Source organism: Anthonomus grandis, chromosome 13 (assembly GCF_022605725.1).
Source record: "Anthonomus grandis grandis chromosome 13, icAntGran1.3, whole genome shotgun sequence".
Classification (NCBI taxonomy): domain Eukaryota; kingdom Metazoa; phylum Arthropoda; class Insecta; order Coleoptera; family Curculionidae; genus Anthonomus; species Anthonomus grandis.
In genome coordinates this window covers 6,969,782-6,985,905 of record NC_065558.1, presented here as the reverse complement: position 1 = coordinate 6,985,905, position 16,124 = coordinate 6,969,782, and the positions used below count along the sequence as shown (strand labels likewise).

Below are 16,124 nucleotides of genomic sequence, written 5' to 3'. Positions count from 1 at the left end.
TGCCTGGAATAATAACTTAATTATTCCGAATCTTTTTCCACTTCATTTCTATAGTAGTAGTTTTTATAGAAGTATTAACGAAGTTACTTGGAAGCCTTAGCACTCAAGCTTTGACAGCAGTATATCATGATGAACACAATCAAAGGCTTTGTATAAATTACAGAACACCATCACCGAAGCATGTCCCTTATTCATGATAAAGTAGACTCTCTCGAAAAAGTGACAACCATCAGTTCCAAATTGAGTTATGGTTATTAGGTTAAATAATTGAAGATATTTCCACATTCTTCTTTTAGACAGAGTTGGCAACAAGGATATAGGGTGGAAGTTAGAAGAATTAGCATTAGTATTACCATATTAAAAAAAAATCTAGAAACACATCTTGTGACCGCAATTCATTCACAGAGGATAAGAGGGCATCCAAGGTGTAATCTGATAGATGTAAAAAATCTCTGCGGAGATTTCATAATCACCACTAGACTTCTTGTCTTTAATGTTCAAGTATTGGTCTGTGGAATTCGAGGTCTCTGTCTTTGGAATTTAATATTCTTTGATAAATTGATGGTCTTAATCCAGGAATCTGATTTACTAAGAGTCCCTGGAATATTCTTTTAAGTCCAGCGTGAGAAATTTAAGAAATCCTTACAATTTAATGATCTTACGTAAATTGACTTTTTATTCCAAGAGTGTGGTTTACTGCGAGTGATTTTAGGACTGTCTTTTTATTTTAATATTCTTTGATAACTTGATGGCTTTATTTCTGGAATAATTGACATTTTATTCGAGGAATTTAATTTACTATCAGTACCTGGAAAAATATTTTAAGTATTCTGCATCTTTTTCTAGTTAAATTATTTGCTTATCCTTTTGCATTCCAGGAGTCTTCGGAATTTAATATTCTTTAAGTATTTAATGGTTTCATTGCAAGAATCTGATTTACTGTGAACACCTAAAATAATATTTTAAGTATTCTGTATCTTTTTCTAGTTCATTTAAAGGATCAGCCTAAGAAGTTGTATGATTCTGTCTGGAATTTAATATTTCTTGATAAGTTGATGGTTTTGTTCCATGGAATCTGACTTACTGGCAGTCCCAGGAATATATTTTTAAATATTACTTTACCCATCCCTAGAATGTTATTCCAAAGATCTGAATAACTATTCTATATAAATGAGTCCACTATATGAATTCCTGCAATATTCTTTTGCATATCTTTGAAGTAAAGGAAGTACAGTTGAATTTATGTAAGACTATCAGCAAATTTGGTTGAGCTACTTTCAGATTCAACCTAAAGAAACTTTAATAAAAACTTTAAAACCAGATTACTTTTAGACTTTTTTATTTCCAAATTCAAGAAAAACTCTCAAATAATCTTTTTTTGTTGTTCTTTAGCATGTCTAAGAATAACAGCAAAAAATATATAGGGGTTTACGTGAAATAAGTAAATAAAGTTTATATTCCTTGGTATGCACAGTAAAGGAATTAATTTTTCAGGTATGTTATGCATAAAAAAACTAGGAACATCAAGGAATATGTAGAATTTTACCTAAAAATAACTAGGAGTTTGTAGTATTTTATATGCAAAGTAACATTATTAATTTTCCAGGTACTCTGTGTATAAAAAAACAAGAAAAATATAGGAATTATGTAAGTCAGTGATTCCTGATTTATTTTCTTTCTGCTGAACATCGTAATCTTTTCTTTTTCTTATTTATTTTCATGGTAAAATAACTAAATTTCTTAGTACTTTATACATAAAACATATCAGCAATTAAAAAAACTATAGGGGCTTACATGAAAATAACTAGAGGTTTGTCGTACTCGATCCATAGTAAAATGAAATAAATAATTCTTTTAGGTCCTAAAGAAATATGAAAAACCAAACAAATATATAGGGGTACATGAAAATATCTAGGAGTTCATAGTTCTTGGTATGAATAGTAAAAGAATTAATTTTCTACGTATTTTGTGCATACAAACAGGGAAAATCAAGGAATATGAAGGAGTTTACCTAAAAATAATTCGAAGTTCTTGAAATGCAGAGTAAAATAATGGATTTTGCAATTACTTTATGCATAAAAAACAAAGAATATCAAGAAATATCTAGGGGTTTCTATAAACATAACTAGGGGTTCTTAATTCTCGGTTTGCAGTTTAAAATAATTTAATTTTCATGTTGTTTTTCAGCATACCTGAGCCAATAAAAAACATGTGTTAAGTAAGAAAAGGCCAAAAAAATAGTCTTAAATAGGATTTTTTATTACAATTAAGAAAATTTAAACAAAACTAAAAGTGAAAAATCCTTTTAAACCAAAGACTTTTTGATGTTTCAACGGTCCATTATTAAAAAAACCCACTCTGTACATTCATCACTGTCTGTCCTCACTAAAGTTTGAATAAAATGTCAAGGCCATTAGTTTTTATACTTTGATGTACCTAATTGATAAGGTTAAAAAAAATAGTTAGGCACCATAAAAAAGACAAGGTCACCAAATTAAGGCAGAAAACGTTAAATCATCATGCTTTTACAATTTGCAAGGTCAAAACGTGGTTGACAATCGCGATATTGTGGGTGATAAAACGTTTATTTGTTTTCAATTTGAAGTTGTCTTAAACTCCCTTAAACGGATCAGGCTGTAACATTTCAAACCATTTTGCCATTGAACCACAAGTAAATTACGACAAAATCCAGTTCAGTTTAATGGGCGAGTAATTCGTTTTTATGGTGAAATTGGTTGTTGATAACTTAAAGGTTTCTAGGCCAGATTTATTTAATAAACCGTATATAATTTTATTCCTAATCTCAACCCATTTACTAGTGTTATGTACACGAAGTCGGACGGAGTACTAAACAGTTCTCGATTTTTTCGATGATTTAGTACGTACGGAGGACTGAACGGTGAGTATTGGTAAAACTATTGGAGAGATGGCGCTATAACATCAAAGACTATCATATTTTAAGAGTTATGATAGATTAACATAATAAATTAAAGAATGCTTAAAATATCTCTGCAGGTCTCTGTTTTTGGATATATAAAAATTGGATGATGTCACCACATCTCACTACTAGGAACTGAGGAGAGAGAAATATTAATATATTCCATAAATATATTTTTTTCTATTTAAATATGCACAGACTATAAATCAAATACATATAATTACCGCAATAAAACCGGGCAATTATAAAATATTACAAAGCTTAATTAAGTTTTACGAAAGTGAGAGAGTTTCCTTGTAAACCGAGATTCAATGGTGATCGTGATAATATTGTATGCACACACTGCTTTAAATACTGTTGCAGTTCATTAATAAATTATAATATTATCTTCGCAGTTCTCTTAATTAAAAGCAAAAAAAATAAATAAATAAACGGCGTGCTGTTGAAACCCATCCAAGAATTTTAATTATATTGTCAAGGGGAAAGTCAACGGCAAATCACATATACCAAAAAAAGAGCTCGGGTATTTATAAATCTACCACGTTCCACGTTGAGTGCATTATCTTTGGCACTTGTATGGCAATTTTCATTCGCCGTATTTGGTAAATATCTAAATAGACTTTTGTTTTCTGTTTTAGATCTGTTTGCAAAATATATTTGAGAACTTTGGGTTTTCCATCGTTTTATCCTCGCTATTAATTTTGTCTTTATTACTGCATGATTTATCTTAATATTTTAAGAAAAATAAATAAAAAAAGATGAATTTTTTCAAGACGTTTTAGGACTTTTCTTGTGGGGTTTGTGAAATCCAAAATGACTCTAAATTCCATTAAAATATCAACAGAAATACGAAATTTCTAGAAAGAATTGAAATCCAAAATTTTAAATTTTTGAAGATCGTTTGAGTCTGAAAAAATGCATAAACAATAAATTTAAAATAGTTGTTGAGTTCTTCCAGGCATTTCAAGTCGCTGTTGATTATTTTCAGGCATATCATGTGATCCTCAATTTCTTCAAATGCCTGAAGGGTGTTCAAAACTTTTAGAGATCGAAGTGTTTAAAAAAAATGTGGAAAGAAAAAATCTCAAATTTTTGGTAATGACTTAAAAAAATTAGTACAACATAAAATACCTGTAAGATATTCAATATTTTTGAAAAAGCAAAGTGATCTAAAATTTTATAAAATATCTGTAAAACTTTGCAAAAATCATTAAATGCCTGGAAGCAATTCAAAATTTTCAACCAAAGCGAGAAAGAAATTCGAGGCCTCTTGAAAAAAAAATAAAAAATCCTAAAATGTCTAAAAATAATCAACAAGACTGTAAAATGCCTACAAGAAATTCAAAATATTTTCAAATGTCTGGGAAAATCAACAGTAAAAATCGCTAGAGGAAATTTAAGATTTTTAAGAAAAGTATGAAAGGGAGACAAGACTATATTTTTTTTTTAAATAGATGGATATAATTACAAATTTCTTAACATCCAAATAAAAAATCAGCAAATATTTAAAATTTACTAAAATGCTTGAAAGAATCCGACATTTTTTTCAAATCAATATTTTTTAAAAATGCCTGGAAATAAATAAAAATTCCTTAAAATGCCGAACAATTTTACTTTTGCATTTACATTACAAGACATTTTTTTAATGCCTTGAAAAATTCAAAATTTACTAAATTGCCTTGACAAAAACAATATTATCTTAAAATACCTAGAAATAATTAAAAATTCCTTAAAATTTCCAAGAAATTTAGCACAATCGTGAAACGCGTAAAAGAAATTCCTTTTTAAATGCCTTGATAAATTTAAAATTTATTAAAATGCTTGGAATGTGTGAAAAATATTTATTGAAATATCTGAAAGAAATATTTCTTTAATTCCCAAAAAAATTCAAGAAAAATTCAGAATTTACTAAGATTCTTTGACAAAAAACAATAATATTTAAAAATACTTGGAAAAAATTAAAAATTCCTTAAAATTTCCAAGAAAAATTTTGCAAAATCGTGAAATGCGTAAAAGAAATTCCTTTTTAAATGCCTGGAATGTGTGAGAAATATTTATTGAAATATCTGAAAGAAATATTTTTTTAATTCCCAAGAAAATTCAGGGAAAATTCAAAATTTACTAAAGTTCCTTAACACAAAACAATATTATTTAAGAATACCTGGATATAATTAAAAAATTTTTAAAATTTCTAAGAAATTTGGCTTAATCGTGAAATGCATAAAATAAATTCCTTTTTAAATGCCTGGATTTTTTAATTCCCAAGAAAACTTGAAAATTTACTAAAATGCCTGAAAGGAATAAAAAAATATTTTGAAATTCTCGTAAAAAATCAAGAGTAACATGAAATGACGGAACAGAGAAGAATATTTTCTTGAAAATGCCTGGAAATAAATGAAAATTCCTTAAAATTTCCAAAAAATTTAGCAAAAATATGAAATGCCTGGGAGAAATCTTTATTTTTAAATGCCTGGATACATTCAAAATTTATTAAAATGCCTGGAATATGTGAAAAATATTTATTGAAATATCTGAATAAAACATTTTTTTTTAATTCCCAAGAAAAATCAAGAAAAATTGAAAATTTACTAAAATGCCTGAAAAAATAAAAAATATTTTGAAATTCTCGTAAAAATCAAGAATAACATGAAATGACTGAACAGAAATCAATATTTTTTTCAAAATGCCTGGAAATAAATGAAAATTCCTTAAAATTCTCAAAAAAATCAGCAAAAATATGAAAAGCCTGGGAGAAATCTTTATTTTTAAATCCCTGGAAAACTTATCAATCAATAGCATGAAATTTTTATAAAAGGCAAAAACAGAAAATCTACAGCATTACTGTAATGAAAAATATTTATTAAAATTGTTTAATGAATTTTTTTTATTGCCTGAAAATTTCAAATTAAAAACAAATAATATAAAATAAAATTTTCAAAAAATTGGTAATTAAAATTACAAAAAATAAATATAAATATTTTCCAAAAAAAAAATGATTTTCGCAAATTTCAAAAGAAAATGCCGTAAAAGCTTTACAAGATTTAATTTTTGACAAGGATTTGAAAAAAAAAAATTTAGCCGAAAAAATTTAATATAAAAAAGGAAAATTTAAAAAATGATTTTTTAATTTTTCGATGATTACGATCAATACAAGATTACGAAAATGTAAAAAAAAATCCTTTCAAGAATTGAATCTAATATTTTAATTGATTCGACTAATTGATTTTAACGTGATTTCTATCTAGAGTCCTATAAAACTACACATACGGCCCATACTATCAACAAGATTGTAGTAACTATTAACAAATAATAACATTAACCCTAATAAAAAATATTATTAAAACTCTTTTTATACCTGTAGCAGAACCGTTCCAAAATGTTACCTTGTGTAACGACGACTCGCCGCCCGGTCGAGTCATGCAATGGTGACCGTAATCACAATAGCAACAACCATCACGAAGACACGACAAAAAATTAGCAAGACAAATTCGCCAACAAAAGATTATAATACAAACGATGGTACCATCGGTCATAATGATGCGTTGGTGTGTGAAGTACTTTTTTTATTTTCCCACGAAAACCGACTGCGGAACAGGATACGCGAACGAGCCCGCCCCTCGAGCGTACTCGCTTAGAACAGATATGTGAAGAATAAGTGAAATAAATCAGACTACTTTCGGTTGTTTCATTAGAATTTAACATGGGAGAGTAGTTTTTGTTTTAAGAAAATTACTCTTCAATTCAATTTTATGTAAGAATATGTAAACCGCCCTCTTTTAAATTATGCATAAAAATTCAATAAGAGTATACTCAACAGCAGTATTTCCAAAAAATGGCGCTGCTATAGAATTGTTTATAGGACAGAGAATGATTCAGGTTGAACGGAGGACTGAACAGTCAGGATTCGTTTAAACCATCTAGATAATATACATAACTACTTTTCTTCATAATATAGTAATTTGCAATAGTTCATTAATTATTTTCCATCATACAAATACACCAATTTCACTATTAACTTCTGTACTGAAAAAATCTAATTTCACATCCCGGTACTAACCCAAAAAATAAACGACATTAAGATTGAAGAATCAAACAGCAAAAAAAACCCGAATAAATCCTTAAAGGTACTCAACAGAAACAATCGGGAAAGCTAACACAATCCGAAAGCGCCGACCGCGCTGTGTAAAATCATTATTTATTTAAATTTATGCCGCGAAACTGCCTCGCAGTACCAAAAAAGGATATAAAAGTAGGAGATCGCAGTACTTTGTGTGTGTACGTTTGTTTTGTTTTCAAATCTCTCTCTCCTGGGAGGTATAACGTTATTCTGATTTGTCGTCGTGCAAATCATACTTTTTTCTTTGAGAAATTGTGTTTATTGCATCAAGTAAGGACATGGGGGAGAGAGGAAATTTTCCATTTTAAAACAAAATCGTTTGGTTTTGATCTTTCGATAACATACCAGAAATATAATTTTTATGTTGTATTTATGTGCCTCTAATCACCCTATAAAAAATTATTAAAGAAAGTATATTTCCTTAGCTCAGGAAAGCTTTCCAAGAAAATTTTCTTGGCTTTTATAGGTGACACCTACAGGCACAATTTTTTAAAAGACAGTAAAAAATTAATTCAATCTTTTATCAGAGGTGCCTTTCCAGAGAATTTGGAAAACAGAATAATCTGGAAAGATCAGTCGAAAGTCGAATAGTGCTTATGTCCAATTCTGCCTGGTTCATTAAGATTTTTCAAAATATATTCCCTGTTGAAATCATAAACATTAGAAATTGAAATAAATTTTGGTGCAAGTAATAGAAGAGAAGGAAGTTCAGCTACATAATAAATGGATGTAATAAAGGCTTGATTTTTATGTCAACATCATTTGGCAGGTCTAACAAATAAATTAAAATTACTGAAAGAAATAGTTTCCGGTTTTTCTAGTTTCAAACTAGGAAAAACGAGCCTCAACTGCCTGGAAGAAAATTGAAATTTCATTATTTGCTTGGGAAAATAATTTAAAAAATACTAGTTGCTACATGTGTAGAGATATTTGAACTACCTTTCCAGAGAATTTGGAAATCAGAATTGTCTGGAAAGGTAAATATATATAATATTTTAAGGGTGGTCTCAGCAGAAAGTCGAATAATGCTTATGTCCAGTTCTGCCTGACTCATGAAAACTCTCCGAAATAGGTTTACTGTAGAAATCATAGACATTAAAAATTGAAACATATTTTGATGCAAGGAATAGAAGAAAAGGAAGATGGGCTGCATAAGATATGGATGTAATAAAGTCTTGATTCTTATGTCAACATCATTCGGCAGGCCTAACTAGGGTGTAATCAATGGTATTCATATTGATTTTACAAATAAATTACAATTATTGAAAGAAATTACTTTCGGTTTTCCTAGCTTCAAACTAGAAAAAACAATCTTTAACTGCCCGGAAGAAAATTAAAATTTCATAAATTGCTTGCAAAAATAATAAAAAAAGTACTACTTGCTACATGTGCACGTCGCATAATTTCCAGATTTTTGCCAGGTCCGGGTTCGGTAGCTTGTATTTTATTGAATTCAGACTAAAAAAATTGTAGATATTTGAAAAGTTTTTTATGGATTTGTCCAAGAATAATTCTCGAAAGTACTGGTCTTACTGAACCTTCATCAGAGGTATTTCAAGTACCTTTCCAGAGAATGTGGAAAGCAGAATAGTCTGGAAAGGTAAGTATATATCATATTTTGAGAGCGGTCTCAGTCGAAAGTCGCATAGTGCTTATGTCCAATTCTGCCTGGCTCATTAAGACTTTTCACAATAGTTTCACTGTTGAAATCTTGGACATTAAATTCAAACATATTTTGGTGCCAGTAATGGAAGAAAAGGAAGTTAGGTTGTATAAGAAATGTATATACTAGAGTCCTAATTTTTATGTCATTTTTATGTCAAATGATGACAGGCCTAACAAATAAATTAAAATTACTGAAAGAAATAATTTCCGGTTTTCCTTAGTTTGGAACCAGGAAAAACAAACCTCAACTGCCTGGAAGAAAATTTAAATTTCATGAATTGCTTGGGAAAATAATTTAAAAAATACTAGTTGCTACATGTGTAGAGATATTTGAAGTACCTTTCCAGAGAATTTGGAAAACAGAATAGCCTGGAAAGGTAAATATATATCATATTTTAAGGGTGGTCTCAGTAGAAAGTCAAATAGGGCTTATGTCCAATTCTGCCTGACTCATTAGGACTCTCCAAAATAGTTTTACTGTTGAAATCTTGGCCATTAAAAAATTGAAACATATTTTGGTGCAAGTAATGGAAGAGAAGGAAGTTAGGTTGCATAAAAAATGTAAGCAATAGAGTCTTGATTTTTATGTCAACATCACTCGGCAGGCCTATCTAGGGTCTAATCAATGGTATTCATATTGATTTTACAAATAAATTAAAATTACTGAAATAAATAATTTCCGGTTTTCTTACCTTCAAACTAGAAAAAACGACCCTCAACTGCCTGGAAAAAAATTAAAATTTCATGAATTGCTTGGGAAAATAATAATAAAGGTACTACTTGCTACATGTCTAGGTCGCATAAATTTCAGATTTTCGTCAGGACCATATTTAGACTAAAAAAATTGTAGATATTTGAAAAGTTTTTTTATAGATTTCTCCAAGAATAATTCTCGAAAGTACTGGTCTTACTTAACTTTAAAGAATCAGAGGTATTTGAAGTACCTTTCCAGAGAATTTGGAAAACAGAATAGTCTGGAAAGGTAACTATATATTATATTTTAAGGGTGGTCTCAGTCGAAACTGGAATAGTGCTTATGTTCAATTCTGCCTGATTCATTAAGACTTTCCAAAACAGTTTCACTGTTGAAATCATAGACATTTAAAAATTGAAACATATTTTGGTGCAAGTAATAGAAGAAAAGGAAGTTGGGCTACAGAAGAAATGGATGTAATAAAGTCCTGATTTTTATGTCAACATCATTCGGCAGGCCTAACTAGGGTCTAATCAATGGTATTCATATTGATTTTACAAATAAATTAAAATTACTGAAATAAATAATTTCCGGTTTTCCTACCTTCAAACTAGGAAAAACGAGCCTCAACTGTCTGGAAGAAAATTAAAATTTCTTTGTTTGCTTGGAAAAAGAATTAAAAAATACCTCTTGTAGATATTTGAAAAGTTTTTTGAAGATTTCTCCAAGAATAATTCTTGAAAGCACTGGTCTTACTAAACTTGAATCAGATGTATTTGAAATACCTTTCCAGAGAATTTGGAAAACAGAATAGTCTGGAAAGGTCAATATATATCATATTTTAAGAGAGGTCTCAGTAGAAAGTCGAATAGTGCTTATGTACAATTCTGCCTGACTCATTAAAACTTTCCAAAATGGTTTCACTATTGAAATTATAGACGTTTAAAATTGAAACATATTTTGGTGCAAGTAATGGAAGAGAAGGAAGTTAGGTTGCATAAGAAATGTATGCAATAGAGTCCTGATTTTTATGTCAACATCATTTGACAATCACTTAAGGAAAATGGGCTAAATAGCAAGTGTCACTCGGACTTCATACAGGTAAAATACTTTGGCATTTATGCCCATTATTATAAATTAAAGTAAGAAGAAAAAAGTATAAATATATAAAGTCCTGGCCTAAGTAGAACCTAATCAAATACTGCTTGTCCAGATAATAACAAAAATAATGAAAGCAATTCTTTCTAGTTTCTTCCTGTTAAAACTAATGTCAGTTATCATCCTTCCAAACAGTTGAACTATACATCAGAATTTTCTTCTTCTGTGACTCCTTAAGGCAGTTGAAGTCGAATTCTTAAGGAATTTATCTCTTAAAAAATATGACGACATTCCACATTACATTACACCATAAGTAACTGTCACACACACACGCCGGAATCTTGACGGTTAACCACACCATAACAAATTTACATTCCTATTAGCAAATATATTATCTTTCTGGTTAAGCAAGCAACCCATAGGAGTGAACATATTAAGGACATTTAATAAGAGAAAAAGATAAATAACATTTCGCGCCAAGGATAATTTTTGCATTTTTCGCGTGGACTATTATTGGCAATAAGTCCGCACACAAAAGGCCATAAAACACCCATAAATTTCGCTCCGTCACGGTCATATAGTAAGGAAAACTTTAATTGTTTAATTAAACAACAGGTAGTTAAATAATATTGATTGAATGACTGTATTCATTCTTCTTCCCATTTTTATATACTCGTTCTGTTAACACTTGACTCATATGGGGGGTCATCATCTATTCGTAGTTTTCTTAAAAATAGGAACCAATACTACGGTATATGTTATCTTATTACACTCGGTATATGTTATCTTAAGTTTCGAGTTACTCTCAATCTCTTGCTTGAATTGCCTTGTCAATGCTCACGTAATCTTAATTTTAAATACCCAATTTTTAAAAGAGTTAATCATGATATTCAAAACAGTTCTTAATACTTAGTGACCTTCTATTAAATTTATCATTTTACGCAATAAACTTTAAACTAAAAAAACAAAAAGGAAAAAACGACGCTCAACCACAAAACCTGCTAAATTCACTACACGTAACCATGTCAATGTTATTCGAGTAAATCTTCCAACATCTGCAAAAATAAGTCTCGCTCTGTCTTTCTCTTTCACGTGGCCGGTATACGCGACACGCAATTAAATTTATTGAGTTGTCTTAAACTAGTTTTGAACTTTCTTGGAAAAAATTTCGTTCATCTGGGTTTCGAGATGAGGCGCTCGTCTGTCCGAGTCTGCAATTGCAAAAGTGAGTCTCTGGTTGTACTTTTTAAGTTTTATAGAGGGAGGCTACGATAGTGCACTTTTTTCTTATTTCAACCATCTAGAAGTAGCAAAATATGGTTATTCCTTAATGTAGTTTGAGAAACATGCACAACTTCTTCTATAATTTTTTAAATGAAATGTTTTCGAGGCAATTAAATAAGAATAATAAAATGGCTCATTCTCAATTCAAATTAGACAGTTTGAAGTAGGTAATATACAAACATCATCAAACAGAAATTTTGCAACATCCATAGGCCTGGAAGTAGCAAAATATTCCATCATTAGCTTTCATCCAATTAAAACATAAAATATACAACATAGGAAAGTTATAATATTTACTAAAAACATATTGATAATAAATATATAAATTCTTGTCTAATTTGCAAGCTTTCCCCTTATATTAATTTATAGCATAAACATAGTCTATTTAAATAAATCCTAGCGACTTTTATAAACAAAGTGTAATTTTTTTAATAGTTTATTTATAACTCACGTGGGACTTTATATAGTAAACGGTGCGAGTTCATAATTCTGAAAAAAATGCATAAACAATAAATTTGAACTAGTTGTTGAGTTCTTCCAGTTATTTGAAGTCGCTGTTGATTATTTTCAGGCATATCATGTGATTCTCAATTTCTTCAGATGCCTGAAAGTTTTTAAAAACTTTTAGGGATCGAAGTGTTTAAAAAAATTGAAAAATCCTAAAATGTCTGAAAATAAGCAGCAAGACTGTAAAATACCTACAAGAAATTCAAAATTTTTCAAATGTCTGGGAAAATCAACAGTAAAAATGCATAGAGGAAATATAGGATTTTTAAAAAAAGTATGAAAGGGAGACAAGACTCTTTGTATTTAATTAAATAACTGAAAGAAATCTATTTTTTTTTAAATGGATAGATAAAAATACAAATTTCTTAAAATTCCCAAAAAAAAAACAGCAAATATTTAAAATTTACTAAAATGCTTAAAAGGAATTCAACATTTTTTTAAATGCCTGGAAATAAATGAACATTCCTTAAAATGCCGAACAAATTTAATAAAAACATGGAATGCCTGGAAGAAATTTTTTTAATGCCTTCAAAAATTCAAAATTTACTAAAATCCTTTTCAAAAACAATATTATTTAAAAATACCTGGAAATATTTAAAAATTTCCAAGAAATTTAGCAAAATCATAAAATGCGTAATGGATAAATTCAAAATTTATTAAAATGCCTGGAATGTGTAAAAAATATTGATTGAAATATCTGAAAGAAATATCCAAGATCCATACGCCTGGAAGTAGCAAAATATTCCATCATTAGCTTTCATCCAATTAAAACATAAAATATACAACATAAGAAAGTTAGAATATTTACTAAAAACATATTGATAATAAATATATAAATTCTTGTCTAATTTGCAAGCTTTCCCCTTATATTAATTTATAGCATAAACATAGTCTATTTAAATAAATCCTAGAGACTTTTATAAACAAAATGTAATTTTTTAAATAGTTTATTTACAACTCACGTGGGACTTTATATAGCAAACGGTGCGGCGTTCATAATAACTGTATAATAATCATATAATGTTTCCTTTGCCGCCGTTTGAACCGATTATAATAATAATAATAAACCTGCAAGAAAATAAAATATATACTATATAATCTGAAAGACCCATTTCATGGTGTCGTTTGAAACTGGTTAACAGTTCTATCACGGTCAATTTCACTTAAAATAAAACTGTTTTATAAAGCTGAACTTTTATTAAATAAAACTGGTTTTTCCACTTCACCAGAATGATCCTCCAGTTTTTCATAAAGATTAACATTTTTTGAGAGTAACACGTGTGGAGAATTATCTGGGTATTTCGCTGCTAATATATTATGAAAATAGCGAGAATTGTTCTTTTCCAGTTTGTTTTTATGTTATTTGTTGTATTTTGATTCTAATGTCTGGATCTTCTGGAATCATGGACATTTATTTTAGGTGGCCGAACTTAATGTCAATTTTTTAGGCAATTTTTTGTAAGCAATTTACAATAAACCAATTTTTTCTAAAAAAACTATATTTTTTTTATTTGGTTTTTTTATAACATTCACTGCCTGAGAGTATTTAAATGTGTTCTTCTTATTAGACAATAATAATTAATTAAATTTTCAAAAAATATGCAGTTTGAACAAGAAGGAAATTTGATAAAATTTATTATAAAAGCATAAACTTCAACTGATTAAAAAAAATATTTTGCTACTTCAAGGCATTTAAACGTTAGAAAAAATACTTTTTTAAAGGCAATTTTATATATTTCTTACTTTAAGCTCTTTACATTGAATTAAGAAAGACTTGAGCTACTTAAAAAAAATAATTTTTTAATTTTAATTTAATTACCTGGAAAAACTATGATAATGTGCAAAAAAAAAATTAACTTCAGTTACTTTAAATATTGACAAAATCCAGACAATTAGCAATGAAAAAAAAGATATTTTTTGAAAATAAGAATTAATTGCTACTGTATAGATAGAATAAAAGATTTCAATACTTGCAAGCAGTTGAAAATTATTCAAATAAAAAAAAAATTTAAAAAAAAATATATATATTTTTTTTAAATAAAAAAAAAGATTGTTAAAAGGAATTTTTTAAAAATGCCTAGAAAATAATAAAAATTTAAATTAACTTCAATTTCCTAAAAGGGATCACCATGTTTTCCTACTTCCAGGTAGTTAAAATAAGAAACATTCTTAATAGTAATTGCGTATATTTTTCATTTAAAAGTGCTTAGAAAGGAGCTTCGAAATATTTGCTTTTGAAAAAAAACCTACTTCGAATTTTACCAAAAATCAAGCCATACATAGAAATTAAGTTGGAAAGAAGAACATATTTTACTTCTTCCAGGCATTTGAAAAATGTGAAAAAAATAGAGAAGCAAAGAAGAAAAACTACAATAACATGCAACTATATTCATTAATCTCATTAGCAGTTTTCTTTTTTTTTTTTATTTACCTGGTAATTCTGAAACTTCTGGGATTTTCTTAATAAATTGGCAGAAAAAAGAAGGATTTTTAAATAACTAGGAAAAAAAATAAAAGCATTTTGCCATGATAGCTTACATAATTTTGCGAACATAATTAAAATAAGAAGCATCGAGATTTTTATTAATAAATTGGTGAACGAAATCGGATTATGGAACTATTAGCAAAGCAAAGTAAATTTCTATGTTTACCTTTAAAAGGCCTTAAAGCCCTTATATATTAAAATATCTACATGAAATGTCTGAAGAATTAAAGTTGATTTCCTCGATAAATTAGTAGAAATTAGAGCCACTGGTTACGTACCCATAGATATTTTCCTACAGGCTCCTACTTATTTTTGACTGTTCTCAGGTGGTCGAATAACCAGCACCAAACTAATTCAAGGTTCTTTAATAATTTGATTTTTAGGAATTAGACTTCAGAATGTCTTATTTAACCATGTTTTATTTAAAACAGAGCAATTTTTCCTATAATTAACTTAGAAATAAATTAAACGTTAACTTGGAAATGAAAACAATCTGAAGAAAATGAAAAATGGGATAATTTCTTCCAGAAAATTGAAGTTCAATGATTTTTTTAATTGATTATCCTTAATTAACGAAAAAAGAACACGATTTTTTTAAAATTTTTAAAATCTGCTTTTTTTTGTCCAGGTTCAAAATAATTTTCAGATTTTCTTCAACAAATTAACGAAGAAAATCACGTTTTAGGTTTTTTCTTTTTTGTTTCTCTAATTTTTTCCTTTTAATTTTCAACTGCCTGAAAGTAGAACAATATGTTCTTTTTTCTAGACATTTGAAGTAAATTCATATTTAAAAAAAATGTAACCTTACTAATATCAATTCTTAATGATAATTAAGACTGAATGGGGTCAAAAAAACAGGGAATCTCTACTGGAAATATTCCTGGAATTATTCCATTAATCTATATACGAAAGTTTCATAACAGCCCAATTTCGATGTGAATATTTTTAGAACTGGGATTTTTCACAGAATAATAAATTCTATTTAAACTGTTTCTTTCATAAAAAATCCGTTAGGAATATTCCTGGATCATTAAGATAAAATATGGAATTAACTAACCTATTTAATGGATATCCTGAGAATAATCAGGACAATACACTAATACAATTATTATTGTCGTATAAAAAATATAAATATATTTAGAAATATTTTAAACAATAAATTATTGCTGCAAATTCCTTGAATAATAAATTTATTAAAATGATCTATTCTTGGAATATTTGCAAAAAATTGCATTTCATCATAAACATCCAAAGAATAAAAAGTTTCGAACCTTCGTAAAAATATGAGGGTTAATTTCAAACCATAAAAGTCTTACCCAATTTATTATCATAAATC

At 28.3% G+C, this 16,124-nt stretch overlaps 1 protein-coding gene across 2 annotated transcripts in view; it reads right to left on the bottom strand.

Annotated features, from left to right (window-relative positions):
• The window catches only part of LOC126743659 (storkhead-box protein 1), a 109,720-nt gene that overhangs the window by 81,438 nt on the left and 12,158 nt on the right, over positions 1-16,124 (bottom strand). The window lies entirely within an intron of this gene.